Below are 18604 nucleotides of genomic sequence, written 5' to 3' on the forward strand. Positions count from 1 at the left end.
AACGACTTCCGGTGTCCGATTCCACAGGAATCCAGTCACTGACGGTACCAAGGCGACTTCCGGTCACTGTGCCCAGTAGGATGTTGGTGATTAGCGTACCGCTCCGGTCCCGTAGTGTTTCGGTCCCTGTTCACGGCAAGACTAGGAAGTGGCAGGGCAGCAATGGGTTTAAAATATCAAATTTGCATCTCCGATTTGGAAGATTGAGGCGGATCGTGGCTCGTTCTCCGCAGAGCTGAGAGAGAGAGCCGGGGTGGGGGGCTAGCAGTTCTGTAGGACGAAATCGAGGGGCGCTATAGCACAGCCTTGTGCCGGGGCGGAAAAGGTGGTCGGCATATTTTTAGGCCATGGCTACACTGGAGAGTTGCAGCACTGTTGGTGGGTTTACAGCCCTGCAACTTACCGTCCACACTTGCAAGGCACATACAGCGCTGCAACTCCCTGGCTGCAGCGCTGGCTGTACTCCTGCTCTGCCTCGGGTATAACGATTGCAGCGCTGCTCTGCCAGTGTGGCCACTAAAAGCGCTGTAATTGGCTTCCGAGGTATTTGGAGGTATTCCAGAATGCCTGTTCAACCACTCTGCTGTTTTGTTGTGAACTCCAGGAGCTGCTAATCTAAAAAACAAACACAGCCCATTTGCTTGAGCAGAGGCAGGCAGGGGAATTCCTTTGGAATGTTCACAGCTTGATAGTGTTTGCTTCAGGAGAGAAGCAACACGGCGGGAGGGCAAGCGGAGTCTGTTTTGGAGCAGCTGCTTATCTAGTCTGAAGGCTATTTGCATTTAGTGAATAAGAGGGGTGGGGGAAGGGGTCGAAACTTTTAAAATGATTGAAGGTTGGTGCTGTGTATCTTCCAGTCCTTAGAACTTGCAAGGCAGGGAGCTGACACAGTGTCAGCTCCAAAAATCCACTCTCTCTGTCTCCCCCATGCTCCCTGTCACACTCCACTCCACCCAACCGCCCTCTTTAGAAAAGCACTTTGCAGCCACTTGAACGCTGGGATAGCTGCCCATAATGCACCAGTCCCTACAGCGCTGCAAATGTGGCCACACTGCAGTGCTGGTAGCTGTCAATGTGGCCACACTGCAGCGCTTTCCCTACACAGCTGTAGGAAAACAGCTGTAACTCCCAGTGCTGTTCAGCTGTAAGTGTAGCCATACCCTCAAGATTAGATCGCCAGTAGCTGCTGCAGAGCGGTACGAGGTGGTGAGTTATTGTCCCTGAGCCTCCTTTCTGCCTATAATCAGTGACTGCTAGTTAGAGTAGCCTGCAGCAAGAAGCTGTAACACAAAGGATGCGATCCCCAGAAGGCAAACAGCACCCAGGAGACAACCCCGCCCCTTTCCCCAAGGCAATCCTAGCCCCACAAGGTAGTCACAGACCCTTGAAGGCAAACATGGCTCTCAGAAGACAATCACAGTCCCCAGAAGGCAATCATGGCACTTTGAAGGCAATCATGGCCCCAGACAGCAAACACAACACCCAGAAACCTATTATGCCCTCCCAAAGCCTATCGTGGCCCACTGAGAAGGCAAAAATGCCCCCTCGATAAGCCAATCGACCCCCTCAGAAGTCAGACACAGCTCTCAGAATGGAACCGTGGCCCCCATCAGGTAATCACGGCTCCCAAAAGGTGATCACAACTCCCTGAAGGCAATCATTGCTCCCCAAAGGGAATCACGGAACCCAGAAGTCAAACACAGGCTTCAGAAGGCAATCACAGCCCTCAGAAACCAATCACGACTCTCCAAAGGCAATCATGCCCCCCCAAAGGCAATCACCACTCCCAGATGGCAATCATTGACCTAAAAAGGCAAACACTGCCCTCAAAAGGCAATCACAGCCCCAAGAAAGCAATCATGAATCCCAAAGAAAAACAAGCCATTCCCCAAGGAAATCATAGCCTGCAGAAGTCAAACACAGCGGCCAGAAGATGACCATGGCCATGAGAAGTCCTCCCAGAAGTCAATCACGGCCCCCCCAAAGTCAATCACCGCTCCAAGAAGGCAATAACTGCTCCCAGAAGGGTTAGGGTTAGGTTAGGGCTAGGGTTTGGTTGAAGTGAGGGTGGGGGTTATGGGTTAGGGTTTAGGGTTAGGGTCAGGGTGAGGGTAGGGGTAAGGGCTTAGGGATAGGGTAGGCTAGGGTAGGGGTTAGGTTTAGGGTGAGTGCGGTTTTGGGTTGGGGTAGGGTTTAGGGGTAGGGTGAGGGAAGGGGTCAGGGGTGAGGGTAGGGTTAGGGTTACAGAGTTAGTGTTGGGGTTAAAGTTAGGGGTTAGGAGTCGGTGAGGGTTGGGGTAAGGGTTGGGTTAGGGTTAGAATTGTTAGAGATTGGGTTCAGGGTTGGGGTTAGGGTTCGGGGAGGTTAGGATCAGGGTGAGGTTAGGGGAGGGTTAGAGGGTTAGGTGGAGGGGGAGGGTCAAGGTAGGGTTAGGGTTATCTTAGGGAGACGGTTGGGTTAGGGTTGTGGTTAGAGGGTGGGGATGAGGTTAGGGGTTAGGGTGAGGGGTTAGGGTTAGGGTGGGAGTTAGGATTGAGGTTAGGGTGAGGGTACGGGATAAGAGTTGGCCTTAGGGGTGGGGGTGAGGCTGAGGGGTTACAGGTTAGAGGTGAGGGTGGGGGGGCATTAGGGTGAGGGGTTAGGGTGAGGGTTACGGTAAGGGGTGAGGGTGGTTAGGGTGAGGGTGGGTTAAGGGTTGGGGTCAGGGGTTAGCAGTTAGGGTTTAGGGTCGGGTTCGGGTTAGGAGTTAGAGTTGTTAGGGTTAGGGGTTAGGATTAGGGTTGTTAGGTTTAGGGGTATGGTTAGGGTTGGGTCAGGGGGTTGGGGTTAGGGTTGGGTTAAGGGTCAGCGTGAGGGTCAGGGGTCAAAGGTGGGGGTTAGGGTAGGGTTTAGGGTCAGGGTCTAGGGTTGGGGTTAGGGTCAGGGGTCAGGGTTGGGTTTAGGGTCAGGGGTGGGGGTAGGGTTAGGGGGGGTTGGGGTTAGGTTTAGGGGTTAAGGTTAGGGTGAGGGTTAGGGGTAGGGTTGGGGTTAGGGATAGGGTTTGGTTTAGGTTAGGGTTTAGGGCTAGGGTTCCTATGGGTAGGGCACTTGGATCTAGGGTTAGGGCTCCTATGGGTAGGGCTTCCCGCCCTAGAGTCAGGGTTCCTAAGGGTAGGGCTCTTGGAGATAGGGTTAGGGTTCCTATGGGTAGGGCGCCCCACCCTATGGTTTCAAGTATCAGAGGGGTAGCCGTGTTAGTCTGGATCTGTAAAAGCAGCAAAGAGTCCTGTGGCACCTTATAGACTAACAGACATTTTGGAGCATGAGCTTTCGTGGGTGAATACCCACTTCGTCAGATGCATGTAGTGGAAATCTCCAGGGGCAGGTGTATATATATGCAGGCAAGCTAGAGATAATGAGGTAGTTCAATCAAGGAGGATGAGGCCCTGTTCTATCAGTTGAGGTGTGAAAACCAAGGGAGGAGAAACTGGTTCTGTAATTGGCAAGCCATTCACAGTCTTTGTTTAATCCTAAACTGATGGTGTCAAATTTGCAGATGAACTGAAGCTCAGCAGTTTCTCTTTGAAGTCTGGTCCTGAAGTTTTTTTGCTGCAGGATGGCCACCTTAAGGTCTGCTATAGTGTGGCCAGGGAGGTTATAGTGTTCTCCTACAGGTTTTTGTATATTGCCATTCTTAATATCTGATTTGTGTCCGTTTATCCTTTTCCGTAGCGACTGTCCAGTTTGGCCGATGTACATAGCTGAGGGGCATTGCTGGCATATGATGGCATATATTACATTGGTGGATGTGCAGGTGAATGAACCAGTGATGGTGTGGCTGATCTGGTTAGGTCCTGTGATGGTGTCGCTGGTGTAGATATGTGGGCAGAGTTGGCATCGAGGTTTGTTGCATGGATTGGTTCCTGAGCTAGAGTTACTATGGTGCGGTGTGCAGTTACTGGTGAGAATATGTTTCAGGTTGGCAGGTTGCCTGTGGGCGAGGACTGGCCTGCCACCCAAGACCTGTGAAAGTGTGGGATCATTGTCCAGGATGGGTTGTAGGTCCCTGATGATGCATTGAAGAGGTTTTAGCTGGGGACTGTATGTGATGGCCAGTGGAGTCCTGTTGGTTTCTCTCTTGGGTTTGTCTTGCAGTAGGAGGCTTATGGTTAGGGTTCCTATGTGTTAGGCCCTTGGAGGTAGGGTTAGGGTTCCTATGGGTAGGCACTTTGAACTAGGGTTAGGGTTCCTATTGGAGAGCCTTTCCGCCCTGCGGTTAGGGTTCCTAAGGGTAAGGCACTTAGAGCTAGGGTTACGTTTCTTATGCGTGGGGCTTCCTGCCCTAGGATTAGGGTTCTTGAGAGCAAGGCACTTGGAGCTAGAGTTAGAGTTACTAAGGGTAGGGCACTTGGAGCTAGGGTTAGGGTTCCTATGGGTTGGGCTCCCTGCCCTAGAGTTAGGGTTCCTAAGAGTACGGCCCTTGGGGTTAGGGTCAGGGGTGAGGGTTGCAGTTGGGGTGAGGATTTAGGATTAGGTTAGGGTTAGGTTGGGGTCAGGGTTAGGGGTTTAGGTCAGGATTTAGGGTTTGGGTCAGGGGTTCTGTTCCACTAGGCCGGCAGCCAGGACCCCAGCCCAGCAGTGGGCTGAGCTGCTCAGCCCACTGCTGCTGAGGGGTTCCATCCGCTGGCTCTTGCCAGCTGGGATCCCGGCTGCCGGACCGGGGTCCTGGCCCTGCCCACATACAGCGGGTACCTACCTTCTCCCTGGTTCTGGCCCATTCTCTTTCTCTCTCTGCACTGAGCTGAGGGTGGGAGTGGACTGAGCACAGGGCTGGGGGTGAAGGGTCTGGCCAGAAGCTAGAATGAGGGAAGGGGCTCAGGGCTGGGGCAGGAGATCTGGGTGTGGGGGCACTTACCTGGGCAGCTCCCATTTGGAGTGAGGGGTGCAGGTGGGAATGTGGGTGGTGCAGGAGCTCCTGTTTGGTGCTCAGGGTGGGGGTGCGGATGTGCCAGGTGCAAGGGATGTGGGGGGTGCAAGAGTCAGGGCAGAGGACTGGGGCCATGTGGGGGGGTGCAGGAGCTCCTGTTTGGTGCTCAGGGCGAGGGTGCGGATGTGCCGGGTGCATGGGATGTGGGGGGGTGCAAGAGTCAGGGCAGAGGACTGGGGGCATGTGAGGGGGTGCAGGTATCAGGGCAGGGGGGACTGGGTATGTGTGGGGGTGACAGAGTCAGGGCTGGGGTCGTGGTTGGGTGAAGGAATCAACAGAGGGCTGGGTGTGTATGAGGGAGGTACAGGGCCCAGGGCAGGGGCCTGGGTGACTGCCCCCCTCAGAATGCCCCTGCTCCTTGTCCCCTGACTACCCACTCCTGGGACCCCTGCCCCTAACTGTCCCCCCACGACCCTATCCCCTATCTAAGCCTCCCTGTTCTTGTCCCCTGACTGCCCCCCTAGGAGCCTACCCCCTACCTGTCTCCTGACCGCCTCAACCCTTATCCACCCCCCACCCCCTGACAGGACCCCCAGAAATCCTGACCCATACAACCCTCCCCCTGCCTGCTGCAACCCCTCTCCACACCCCTGCCTCCTGACTGCCCCCTCAAAACTCCTGACTCATCCAACCCCCCCAGCTCCTTGTCCCCTGACCACCCCCTCCAGAGATCACCCGCACCCTAATGGCTCCCACAAGACCCTCCTTGCTCCCTGTCCCCTATCCAGCACCCACCCCCTGACAGACTCCAGATTTTCCATGCCCCATCCACCCTCCTGCTCTCTGCTGCCTCCAAAAGACCCCAACCCCTAGCCACCCCCCCGGGATCCCACCCCCTACCCTGCTCCCTGTCCCCTGACTGCCCCCACCCCTAGACCCCTTACCATGAGCCTCCAAGCAGAGCCAGCCTATGCTGCCCCGCGGGAGCACACAGCCCCGCCCCTCAGAATGCTGCGCGCGGCGGCCGGGCTCCGGACAGCGGGGAGCGTCTGTCCCTCCCCGCAGAGCCAAACGCTGCCCGCGGGAGCGCACAGCCTCACCCCTCAGAATGCTGCGCGCGGTGGCAGGGATCCGAGGGAGGGGCCGGCGGCTTGCTGCGCTCGACCCCGCGCTCCAGCCCGGGAGTGCGGACCCTGCGGCTTGCTCTGCTGGCAGGATTTTGAATGCCACACTGGAGTCCCGGCAGGCAGCCGCGTGCCATTAAAGATCAGCTCGCGTGACGTCTTTGGCACGCGGCTGCCAGAGGTGGCCGACCCCTGACCTAGTGACCCTGTTGCTCCATGAGGGAAATAACTAGTGACACCCTGTGGCCACACAGGGTAATGCACAGAGCATTTCCCTCATGGAGAAACAGTGACACCGTGTGGCCACGCAGGGTAATGCACCGAACATTTCCAGCATGGAGCAACAGTGACAACATGTGGCCTTGTGGGGTAATGCACAGAGCACTTCCTGCATGGAGCAACAGTGACACTGGGTGGTCACCCAGGGAAGTGCACAGTTGCTCCATGAAGGAAATGCTTTGTGCAGTAGTCAGGGTACGTCTACACTACAGGATAAATTTGAATTAGCTTAAACCGATTTTATAAAACAGATATTATAAAGTCGATTGTGCGCGTCCACACTTGGTACATTAATTCAGTGGTGTGCGTCCGTGGTCCGAGGCTAGCGTCGATTTCTGGAGCGGTGCACTGTGGGTAGCTACTGTAAAATAATGAGGCCAATAACGTTGATTTGTGTCCACATTAACCCTAAATCGATACAGTAATATCGATTTTAGCATTACTCCTCTCGTTTTGAAGGAGTACAGAAATCGATTTAAAGAGCCCTTTAAATCGATATAAAGAGCAGTGTAGTGTGGACGGGTGCAGCGTTAAATCGATTTAACGCTGTTAAAATCGATTTAACAGCGTAGTGTGGACCAGGCCTCAGAGTGCCCACCCAGTGTCTCTCTTGCTCCATGAGATAAATGCTCTGTGCATTCTCCCAAGAGGCCACTCACTGACACTGCTGCTCCATGAGGGAAATACTTTGTGCATTAACCCTGACTGGCCCCTCGTTGTCACTGTCCCTTGATGAGGGGAAATGATTTGTGCACTACCTGGATTGGCCACCAGGTTTTAATCTTGCTCCGGGAGGGAAATACTTAGTGACACCAGGTGGCCACTCAAGGTAATGCACCCAGCATCTCCTTCAGTGCATTCCAGCCTGACCCCCACTGGGACCCATTCAACATCCTCCAACCTGCTCCGGCGTCCCCAGACTTGCCAGCACTCCGCTTACCCCACCCCAATCTGCCCCCTGCGTGTGGCCCTCCAATCCACCCTATCTGTTCCTCATCTCAGGGCACCCCAACATCCTCCATGATACCCCTTCCCTACACCCCAACCCCAATTGGCTCCAATCTATTTCTCCATTGCTGGGCCCCACTTTCCCAGCACTGCACTTCCCCACACTACCCACAGCCAGCCAGGTTTCGCTTTCTAATTCCTGTTTCCCTTCCCAGCCACACTGGGGCCTTTCAACCCCTCTCCAACCTGCCCTTACTCTCCAAGGCTTCTGAATCCCACATTCCCTCAGTACAGCTTGGGAACATTACACCCCTCTACCTCACAGTGCAGTCCCCACCCCCAGATATCATACGACTAAGCCACTGATGCACGGACCCCAAATTGCCTACTGAACATGTCCATTGATCAGCCCCATGGAGTGCTGTCTCCCTTCCTAAGACACGAGCAGGCATGCTAGGTGTGATCCCCACAGGTTAGGTCTCGGGAGCCATGAAGAAGTAGGACGGGACAAAAATTCTGCAAGGTAGCGGATAGTGGAGTGGAGCAGTGACTGTCAGTGTTGACTCAGTCTCTGCTCATTGAGTCTGGCGGATGTAGATGGGACTGGAGAGGGAGGCAGGGATGAGGGCAAGATTAAATGCAGCAATAGAGCTCTGTGTAGTGATAGTTCTTTCTTGGCTTTATTAGTTTGCAGAGGAATCATCCAGGAGCCCTCGCCGGGGGAAAATATGGCAGAAGTGGACCTGAGCAGCCTCGACATCCTTATAAGGAGACATGAATAGTCCTCAGCTTTCTGCCTCTCACCTAAATGGCTGTGAGTAAGTGGTCAGTGCTTTCAATTCCCTTTCTGTACTCACTGTAGTTTTCTTCACAGACCATGTGGTTCCTCGTTGGGTACGGGGCTCTGTGGGATTAAGGCTGGGGAGGGGCCAGAGTCTGCTGTGCAGAGCGACTCTGTCAGGTGTAGTTGCAAGGTGTGCTTTCTACTTTTAGTCCTAAAGGTGTAATGGGAAGAGGGTTGAGGGCGGAGCCCCGCTGTGTAGGAGAAGCAAAAAGAAGAGCCTACGAGACGTTGCCGACTGAGCTGGTAACTTACTTGTTTTATCTCCTGGTTTTAATACCAAGGAAAAAGACATCACGTGTGAGTCTATAGCCCTCGTGATGGAAAACGAGTGAGAGTGACGAGACTGCGAGCGTTGTTGGTGCCAGGCAGCAGCCGTCCATCTGGGAGCAGAACAGCCGCTACTATCACTGAGATAAGTATCTCTTTTGCTGAGGGTTCTGCTCCTCCAGGTAGGGACACCTCATTAGCTGGGGCTGGGTTTGTAAGAAAAGCTTCCTGACTAGCTGTCATTATGAGGGAGACAAGGTCCCCATTTTCAGGGGCTGGTCAGTTCTCTGGCCAGTAGCAGTGTGTCCTCTGCAGCAGAAGGTTAGATCCCTGAGAATGACTGCAGGTGGAAAGTTGCTTGCCATCCTCCCATGTTTCTCTCTTTCTTCTCTACTGTGTTGGCCAACATTCTCCCTCTCTGTCTGTCTGTCCTTGCCTCTCCTTGTGCTGTCTTCCTTTGTAGCACACAGGCAGGCGTGCTCGGAGTGCATCCCCACGGCCTATGTATCAGGAGCCATGAAAAAGTAGAAGGGGATGAAAATAATGCAGATTAATGGGCACGAAAGCGGAGCGGTGACTGTCGGTGTTAACTCGGTCTCTTCATCAAGTGGGGCTGATGTAGATGGGATGGAAGAGGGAGGCAGGGATGAGGGCAAGATTTCAAGCACCAATAGAGATGTCTGTACTGATGGCTCATGCATGGCTTTTGCAGCTGCTCTTGCAGAGGAATTGTCCAGAAGCCCTCGCCGGAGGAGAAGCTGGCAGAGGTGGACCTGCTCAGCCTAAACATCCTTCTAAGCAGACGTGAACAGTCCTCAGCTTTCTGCCTCCTGCTTTACTGACTGTGAGTAAGAGGTCAGTGCTTTCAATTCCTTATCTGTACTCGCTGTAGTTTTCTTCACAGGCCGTGTGCTTCCTTGTTGGTGTCACGGAGTTTGGAGGAGACAACGCCCTGCACCCCCGGCTTCCTGCCATTCACGATGACTGTCAGCCAGCCAGTAAAGCAGACGACTTATTTAGATGACAGGAACACAGTCCAAGACAGGTCTTGCAAGTACAGATCAAAGGACCCGCTCAGTTAGGTCCATCTTGGGGGGCCACAGGGAGACCAGAGCTCCGTCTGGGCTCCCCTCCATTTTCCTAGCCAGCTCCAATCTGCAATTATCCAGCCCCTCCTCTCTGGCCTTTCTCTCTTTCCTGGGCCAGGAGATCACCTTATCTCTTTGTTCTCTGACACCTTCAGTTGGCACCTTTGCAGAGGAGTGGCTGAGGCCATTAGTTGCCAGGAGAGAGTGCCGGCAATTGTCTATGCAGACAGTATCACAGGGGCCCTCTAAGGTTCTGCAAAAATCATACACCCTGATCCCCTGCACCTAGATGTTAAAGAAAGGCCTGGGGAAACTGAGGCACTCACACAGTATTCAGAGGAAACATTGCGAACATTCCCACTTGATCACAGTTGGGTACGAGGCTCTTTGGGATTAAGGCTGGGGAAGGGACAAGAGTCTACTGAGCAAAGTGACTATTTTGGGTGCAGTTACAATGGGTCCCTTCTAGTTGCAGGTGTGAAATAGTTGAGGGCAGAGCTATGGGACACAGGAGCTGTGAAATGAAAAGACTACTCAACATTGCTGACAGAGATGCTAATTTACTTTGTTCTTCTCCCCTCTGCTGCGTTTAGTGTCAAGAGAAATGAAGTCACACGTCAGATTCTATTGCCCTCATGCGATGGAAAGTGAGTGAGAGCAGCGAGCCTGTGAGCATTGTTCATGCCAGGCAAGAGTCGTCCATCTGGGAGCCAAGCTGATGCCACCGACACTGAGATAAGTTTCTGTTTTGTTGAGGGTTCTGCTCACGCTCCATCTGACTCTAGGTAGAGACACACCGTCAGCTGGGGCTGGGTTTGTAAGAAAAGGTTCCTGACTAGCTGTGGTTTTGAGGGAGACATGGTTTGCATTTTCAGGGGCTGCTCATGTCTTTAGCCAGGACTGATGTGTCCTCCTCAGCATAGTAGATCCAGGAGGATGACTCCAGTTGGTGAGTTTCTTGATTCCATCCCACCGTTTTCTCTATCTCTCCTGTAATGTGTTGGCCAACACTCTCTCTCTCTCTGTCCTCGCCTCGCCTTGTGCTGTCTCCCTTCGTAGGACATGGGCAGGTGTGGTAGGTATGCATCCCCACAGGCTAGGTCTTGTGATCTGTGAACAAGTAGGGGACTGAAATATTACTGGGCAGTGGGCACTACAGTGCAGGGGTGACTGTGAGTGTTGATTGAATCTCTGCCCTTGTGGGGCTGATGTAGATGGAATGAGAGAGGGAGGTGGGAATGAGGGCAAGATTAAACGCTCCAATAGAGCTCTGTGTAGTGACGGTACTTGCTTGCCTTTATTAGTTTGCAGAAGAATCATCCAGGAGCCCTCGCCAGATGAGAATATGCAGAACCGGACCTTAGCAGCCTGGACATCCTTCTAAGGAGACATGAATAGTCCTCAGATTTCTTCCTTCTGCATAACTGGCTGTGAGTAAGAGGTGAGTGCTTTCAATTCCTCACCTGTACTCGCTGTAGTTTTCTTCACAGGCCGTGTGCTTCCTCATTTCGTACGAGGCTCTGGGATTAAGGCTGGGGAAGGGACAAGAGTCTCCTGAATAAAGTGACTATTTTGGGACATAGTGTACTTAGATTTCCAGAAAGCCTTTGATAAGAGCCTTTGGTGAAGAACCTTATGTAAATAAAATAGTCATTGGAAAAGAGGGAAGATCCTTTCATGGATTAAGAACTGGATAAAAGACAGGGAACAAAAAGTAGGAATAAATGGTAAATTTTCAGAATGGAATGGAGTGACTAGTTGTGTTCCCCAAAGGTCAATCCTAGGACCGCTCCTATTCACTTTATTCATAAATAATCTGGAGAAAGGTGAGGTGGCAACATTTGCAGATGATACTAAAGTGGTCAAGATAGTTTGTGAGATGTTTTTGAAGTCACAGTCTTCTTTGGGTTTAACTAAGTGATTGGTCAACAAAATGGCAAATGAAATTTAATGGGGATAAATGTAAAGTAATTCATATTGGAAAAAATATCTCCAACTATACTCACAATATGATGGGGGCTAATTTAGCTAATCAGGAAAGACATATTGGAGTCAACATGGAGAGTTTTCTGAAGACGTCCACGCAGTGTGCAGAGGCGGTCAAAAAAGCAAACAGGATGTTAGGAATCATTAAAAAGGGGATAGAGAATAAGGCAGTGAATATCTTATTGCCCTTATATAAATCCATGGAAGGCCCACATTGACTACTGTGTACAGATGTGGTCTCCTCATCTAAAAAAAGATATATGACACTAAAAAGGTTCAGAGATGGACAACTAAAATGATTAAGGGTTTGGAACATTGCCCATATGAGGAGAGATTAAAGAGGCTAGGACTTTTCATCTTGGAACAGAGGAGATTAAGGGGGGATATGATAAAGGTATATAAAATGACGAGTGGTGTGGAGAAAGTGAATTAGGAAAAATGTATTTATTTGTTCCCATAATACAAGAACTAGGGGCCACCAAATGAAATTTAATGGCAACTGGTTTAAAATAAATACAGGGAAGTTCTTCACACTGCACAGTCAACCTGGGGAACTTCTTGCCTGAGGAGGTTGTGAAGGCTAGGACTATAGCAGGGTTTCAAAGAGAACTGGATAAATTAATGGAGGTTAAGTCCATTAGCCAGGATAAGTATGGAATGGTGTCCCTAGCCTTTGTTTGTCAGAGGATGGAGATGGATGGCAGGAGAGAGATCACTTGATCATTGCCTGTTAGGTTAATTCCCTCTGGGGCACCTGGCATTGGTCACTGTCAGTAAACAGGATACTGGGCTGGATGGACCTTTGGTCTGACCCAGTATGGCCGTTCTTACATTCTCTCTTCTCCATGACTGGCTGTGAGTGAACAATTCTGGCACTCTATTTCTCATCCATACCACTCTAGATTTCTTCAGAGGTTGAGAGCCTCCTCGTTGGGCACGGGGCTCTGTAGCATTAAGACCAGGGGAAGGGACAATAGTCTCCTTTGCACAGTGACTCTGTCTTGGATGCAGGTGCAACGGGCTACTTTCTTCAGACAGTGGCTACTGCCAGGTGCCCCAGGGGGAATGAACAGAACAGGGAATAACCAAGTGATCCATCTGCTGTCGCCCATTCCCAGCTCCCGACAGACAGAGGATAAGGGCACCATCCCTGCCCAACTTGACTAGTAGTTGATGGACCTCCACAAACTTGTCTAGTTATTTTTTGAACTTCATTAAGCTTGACCTTCACAGCATTCTCTGGTGAAGAGTTCCACAGACAGAGGATAAGGGCAGCCTCCCTGTCCAACTTGACTAATAGTTGATGGACCTCCACAAACTTGTCTAGTTATTTTTTGAACTTCATTAAGCTTGACCTTCACAGCATTCTCTGGCGAAGAGATCCACAGGGCGAGTGTGCATTGTGTGCTTTTCAGTTGTATCTGTAAAGGTGTAATGGGAGATGAGAGAAGAAGAACCTACACAACATTGCAGGTTCTGATGATAACCTTTGATTTTCCCTCCTGGTTGTGCTTTTGTAGCAACGAGAAAGAACTCAAGGGTAAGAGCCCACCTCCATTGTGAGATGGTGTCATAAACAGATAGTTAAGGGTTAATGCCTCTTTTATCTGTAAAGGGTTAAGAAGCTCAGGAAACCTGGCTGACACCTGACAAGAGGACCAATAAGGGGACAAGATACTTTCAAATCTTAGTGGAGGGAAGTCTTTATTTGTGCTCTTTGTTTTGGTGGTTGTTCGCTCTTGGGACTAAGAGGGACCAGACGTCCATCCAGGCTCTCCAAATCTTTCTGAATCAGTCTTTCATGTTTCAAAATTGTAAGTAATAGCCAGGCAAGGCGGATTAGTCTTATTTTTGTTTTCTTAACTTGTAATGTTCCTTTTTTTTTTTTTTTTTTTTTTTGCTGAGACGATTTTACCTCTGCTTGCTGTAACTTTGAACCTAAGGCTAGAGGGGGTTTCCTCTGGGCTATATGAATCTAAGTACCCTGTAAAGTATTTTCCATCCTGATTTTACAGAGATGATTTTTACCTTTCTTTCTTTAATTTAAAAGCTTCCTTTTTTAAGAACCTAATTGATTTTTCCTTGTTTTAAGATCCAAGGGGATTGGGTCTGGACTCACCAGGGATTGGTGGGGGGAAAGGAGAGGGGATGGTTAATTTCTCCTTGTTTTAAGAGCCAAGGGGCTTGGATCTGTGTTCACCAGGGAATTGGTGAAGCCTCTCAAGGCTGCCCAGGGAGGGGAAGGTTTTAGGGGGGCAAGAAGTGATCCAGACACTGAAATTTCTGGATGGTGGCAGAGTTACCAGATCTAAGCTAGTAATTAAGCTTAGAAGTGTCCATGCAGGTCCCCACATTTGTACCCTAAAGTTCAAAGTGGGGGAAAAAACCTTGACAGATGGAAAGCGCGCAAGAGCCATGAGACAGTGAACTTTGTTGATGCCAGGCTATGCAGATGACGTTGAGCTGGGAGTGGAGCAACCGTCGCCATAAGTGAGATAAGTGTCTGGTTTGGGGAGGACTCTGGTAACTGCCTATGTGCCTCCAGGCCGGGAATTAATGTTGTCTGGGGCTCGGTTTATTGGAAAAGAGTCTTGACTAGGGAGACAAGATTTTCAGGAGCTGGTTATTTCTGTGGCTAGGAGTGTGTGTCCTCTGCAGCAGAACGTTGGATCCAGGGGGATTTCTCCAGCTGATGAGTTTCTTGCCTTACTCCCATGATTTTTCTCTTTCTCTGTACTCTAGTGTGTTGGCCAACTCTCTGTGTCTCTCTCCTCTCCTCTCCTTGTGCTGTCTCCCTTCATAGGACACGGGTAGGCATGCTACGTTTGCATCCCCACAGGCTGTGTCTCGGGAGCTAGGAAGAAGTAGGAGAGGACAAAAATCACGCGGGGCAGTGGGTGCGAGAGTGGAGCAGTGACTGTCGGTGTTAACTTCGTCTCTATTCATCGAGTGGCGCCGATGTAGATGGGATGGGAGAGGGAGGCAGGGACGAGGGCAAGATTTCAAACACCAATAGAGCTTTGTGTAGTGATGGTTTTTGCTTGGGTTACTTGTTGCATTTGCAGAGGAATTGTTCAGGAGCAGCAGCTGAAGGAAAAGCTGGCAGAAGTGGACCTGGGCCACCTAGACATCCTCCTAAGCAGAGATTAACAGTCTTCAGCTTTCTGCCTTCCGCATAACTGGCTGTGAGTAAGCGGTCAGTGCTTGGAATTGCTCATCTGTTCTCGCTCTAGTTTTGGTCAGAGGCTGTGAACTTCATTGGGTACGTGGCTCTGTGGGATTCAGATGAGGGAAAGGCACAAGTCTTCTGTACAGAGTGACTATTTTGGCTGTAGGTCCAAGAGGCTTCTTTCTAGTTGTGCTCCTGAAGGTGTAACAGAAGAAGCATGAAGGGCAGAGGTCTGGGGTGCAGTAGATGGGAGAAGAACCTATGCGATGTTGCTGACTGAAATGCTAACTTGTTTGTTTTCCCCCTTTGTGCTGGGTTCATTACCAAGGGAAAAGAAGTGGAAGGTCAGAGTCCACTCCCTCATGCGATGGAAAGGGAGGGATAGCAGGGATACTCCGAGCATTGTTGATGCCAGGCAAGAGCCATCCAGCTGGGAGCAGAGCAACTGTCACCATCAGTGAGATAAGTGTCACGTTAGGTGAGGGCTCTGCTCAGTGCCCATCCTGAGCAACACCATTTATGGGCCTGTCCTCCATGAATTTACCTAGTTCTTTTTTTAATCCTGTTATAGTCGTGGCTTTCACAGCATTCTATGGCCAGGAATTCCACAGGTTGAATGTGCATTGTGTGCTTTTTAATTGTATCTAAAACGGTGTAATGGGAGATGAGAGACGAAGATGAAAGAAAACATTGAGAATCCAATGATGACTTTTGGTTTTCCCTCTTGTGTTGTGCTTTGGGAAAGGGAAAGGAAGTCAAGGGTAAGAGCCCACCCCCGTTGTGAGATGGAAAGCATGCAAAAGCCATGAGAAAATGAGCATTATTGATGCCAGGCTATGCAGATGCCATCGAGCTGGGAGTGGAGCAGCCATCACCATCAGTCAGATAAGTGTCTGGTTTGGTGAGGACTCTGGTAACGGCCCACCTGCCTACAGGCTGGGACTATTCATTAGGTGAGGCTCGCTTTGTAGGAAAAGATTCTTGACTAGATGCGGTTATGAGGTAGACAAGGTCCCCATTTTCAGGGCTGGTCAGTTCTCTGTCCACAAGCAGTGTGTCCTCCGCAGCAGAAGGTTGGATCCAGGGAGATGGCTCCAGCTGGTGAGTTTCTTGCTTTCCTCCCATGTTTCTCTTGCTGTCTGTCTCTTCTCTAGTGTGTTGGCCAACAGTCTCTCTTTCTCTCTCTGTCTCTACCCTTGCCTTTCCTTGTGCGTTCTCCCTTCATAGGACACGGGCAGCTGTGCTATGGGTGCATCCCCACAGGCTAGGTCTCAAAAGCCATGAACAAGTAGGAGGGGACGAAAATCATGCAGGATAGTGGGTGCAAGAGTGGAGGCAGGTACTCGAAGATGTCGTGCACCTAGACTGTTTTTGTCTGTGATGGCTCTTCCATAGGTGGTTAGCTGTTCTTGCAGAGGGCTGCTCCAGGCCAGCAGAGCAGCCCCAGACAGAGTAGGAGCATCTGGAGGAAGCAAACGTACCCAATCTTGCTGTTTTGCTTTGCAGTGGAGCCGAGGAGCGATCTTGTAATGTTGGAGGAGCAAGTGCGTGTTTTTGTGAAATGATATTTCTCTATCCAGTATCTGCAGAGTGAGGTGCCTCGTTGAGAGCAGAGAGATGCTTCTCCTATCCCTGGGATGGGTCCTGGGGAAGATCCAGCTCTGCCTGTGGCTGGTAGTGGTCTGGGATTGTCCCTTTCCTGGAGGGCTGTAGCTTCTTAGGAGTGATGAGCATTTTAGGCCCTGGGTGGGCTGGAGAGGAATAGAGAAGGGGGCCCCAATGAGCAGCAGCCAGTGATGTGTGTGTGTCCATTTTTCTTCTATGCCCCAGTGCTGGCCTAGCTTACAAGTGTTCTCTCTTTCTCTTTTCAGTTCCTACTGAGATTGGTCTCTGCCACAGGTTGGCCAGTCTCTCATCTGACCAAAGAAGTAGTGGCCACCATGAGCCCATCCCTAGGGATGGAAGCCAGACAGTAATCTGCAGAGTAAGAGCAAATGGAAATTTTCTGAAGTTCATTATTGAGGGAGGGCTGCAAACACTCGTCTCAGTGGAGAGAATTTGTAAGTATGGGGAAGGCCCCTGAGGAAAGGCCTCTGCATCTCATGGGGACACAATAAGCTCAGGGGAATCCTTTGTGCCCTGTCAAGGGGTTGTCAGATGCTATGGAGTCTTCCTGAAATGCAGTAACCCTTTATGGAGAGCCAGGAAGGTGACTACAGGTGCTGAGTTTACCTCCTTCCTGTGTGTGTATCTCTGCTCTCATATGTTGGCCAACATGCTCTGTGTGTGTCTGCCTCTCCTTGTACTGTCTCCTTGCATAGAACATGGGCAATGGTTCATGCTTTCTGGCTTGGTCTGGAGAGTCTGTATCCCACTGGAGCATTGGGAGGAGGAAGAGAAGCATGATGGGTATTAGATCCTCCATTGGTAGTGGTCTGGGGGGACTGTGGGAGTTGACTCTGACTCTGTTCATCAAGTGGGGCTAATGTACAGTGGATGGGAGAGGGAGGGCGGCATCTCAGACACCAATAGAACTTGGGGCAGTGATGGCTCCTGATTGGGTTACATGTTGTCTTTGCAGAGGGATCGTCCAGGAGCCGCAGCCAGAGGAGAAACTGGAAGAAATGAACCTGAGCAGCCTGGACATCCTTGTAAGCAGAGATGAACAGTCCTCAGCTTTCTGCCTTCCACATAACTGGCTGTGAGTAAGCGGTCAGTGCTCGGAATTCCTTATCTGTTCTCGCTCCAGTTTTGTGCGGAGGCTCTGAACATCCTCGTTGAATGTGGTGCTGTGTGGGGTTAAAGCTGGGGAAGGGACCAGAGTCTCAGTTGCCAACTTTCACTAGGTAAATAAGCACCCCAACTTTCATAATAAGCCAAAAATCAAGCTAATCCCATTTCAAAACAATTCCAAAGCAAGCCAATCCCTTGGAACCCCAGCACTCTGTGCGACTAAATCTCCCATTTCAAGTCATCAGAGACTGTGGTGGGCCCCCTGTACACCCGACTCTCTCCCCTCTTTGCCCCTGTGTGCCCCCAATTGCTGGGAGCCGACCAAAAAAAAAAAAAAGCAGTCAGAAACTACAGCAAACAACAACCTACAAGCCAAAAACTAGCCAATAAGCAACTTGCAAGCCAGTTAGGCCAAAAACATGACCAATTTCTGCATATTTTTCTGCAGGTTTGGTATTTCTGACCAGAGTCTGCTATGCAGAGTGAGTATTAAGGTGTCATTGCAAGGGGAGTTTTCTACTTTTAGTCCTAAAGATGTAATGGAAAGATGGTTGAGGGCGGAGGCCTACCGTGTCGAGGAGGTGAAAAGAAGAGCCTACAAGACATTGCCTCCTGAGAGGGTAGGGTATTTCTTTTTCCCCTTGTGGTGGGTTTAGTTGCAAAGGAAAAGAAGTCACGCGTCAGAGTCCACTGTCCTCGTGCGATGGAAGGGGAGCAAGAGTGCTGAGACCGTGAGGATTGTAGATGGACGGCTTTTGCGCAGCATCAGGGAGTGGAACAGCCATCACTGTCAGTGAGATAAGTGTCTGGTTTGGTGGTTCCTCTGCTCACGGACCACCTCGCTCCTGGTAGGGGCGCCCTGTTAGCTAGGGCTGAGTTTGTAAGAAAAGGTTCCTGACTAGTGGTTATGAGGGAGACAAGGTCCCCATTTTCAGAAGCTGCTCAGTTCTCTGGCCAGGGGTGGTGTGTCCTCTGCAGCAGAAAGTTGGATCCAGGAGGATGACTCCAAATTGCGAGTTACTTGCCTTCCTCCCATGTTTTTCTGCCTCTCTCCTCTAATGTGTTGGCCAACACACACTCTGTCTGTCTGTCTGTCTCTCTCTCTGTCCTTGCCTCGCCTTGTGCTGTCTCCCTTCATAGCACACAGGCAGGTGTGGTAGGTGTGCATCCCCACAGGCTAGGTCTTGGGAGCTATGAACAACTAAGGGACCGAAATGACGCAGGGCAGTGGGCATTAGAGTGCAGTGGTGACTGTGGGTG

General features: G+C 50.9%; 2 long non-coding RNA genes across 14 annotated transcripts in view; both read left to right on the forward strand.

The window, feature by feature from the left end:
• The window catches only part of LOC127037932 (uncharacterized), a 39808-nt gene extending 23669 nt beyond the window's left edge, over positions 1 to 16139 (forward strand). The window contains exons 1-7 of one of the 11 annotated variants that reach the window (XR_007770520.1): positions 9 to 86; positions 7945 to 8071; positions 8383 to 9223; positions 10050 to 10405; positions 10761 to 10897; positions 14508 to 14627; positions 14940 to 15088. This is a non-coding gene — a long non-coding RNA (uncharacterized LOC127037932). Of the gene's footprint in view, positions 1 to 2; positions 112 to 3777; positions 3882 to 7944; positions 8083 to 8382; positions 9224 to 10049; positions 10898 to 14507; positions 14628 to 14939; positions 15089 to 15356 lie in introns of those variants that run through there. The other 10 variants (XR_007770521.1, XR_007770517.1, XR_007770513.1 and 7 more) reach the window with 10 other exon arrangements.
• Positions 16140 to 16166: 27 nt separating this feature from the next.
• On the forward strand, positions 16167 to 18233 carry LOC127037934 (uncharacterized). 3 transcript variants are annotated; one of them, XR_007770524.1, is made up of 3 exons: positions 16167 to 16595; positions 17193 to 17316; positions 17793 to 18233. It is a non-coding gene; the product is annotated as an uncharacterized LOC127037934 (long non-coding RNA). The 3 variants fall into 3 exon arrangements; XR_007770522.1 differs by having other exon boundaries at positions 16167 to 17316; XR_007770523.1 differs by having other exon boundaries at positions 16167 to 17312.
• The last annotated feature ends 371 nt before the right edge of the window (positions 18234 to 18604 follow it).

The sequence above is a fragment of the Gopherus flavomarginatus genome, chromosome 20 (genome assembly GCF_025201925.1).
Source record: "Gopherus flavomarginatus isolate rGopFla2 chromosome 20, rGopFla2.mat.asm, whole genome shotgun sequence".
NCBI lineage: Eukaryota > Metazoa > Chordata > Testudines > Testudinidae > Gopherus > Gopherus flavomarginatus.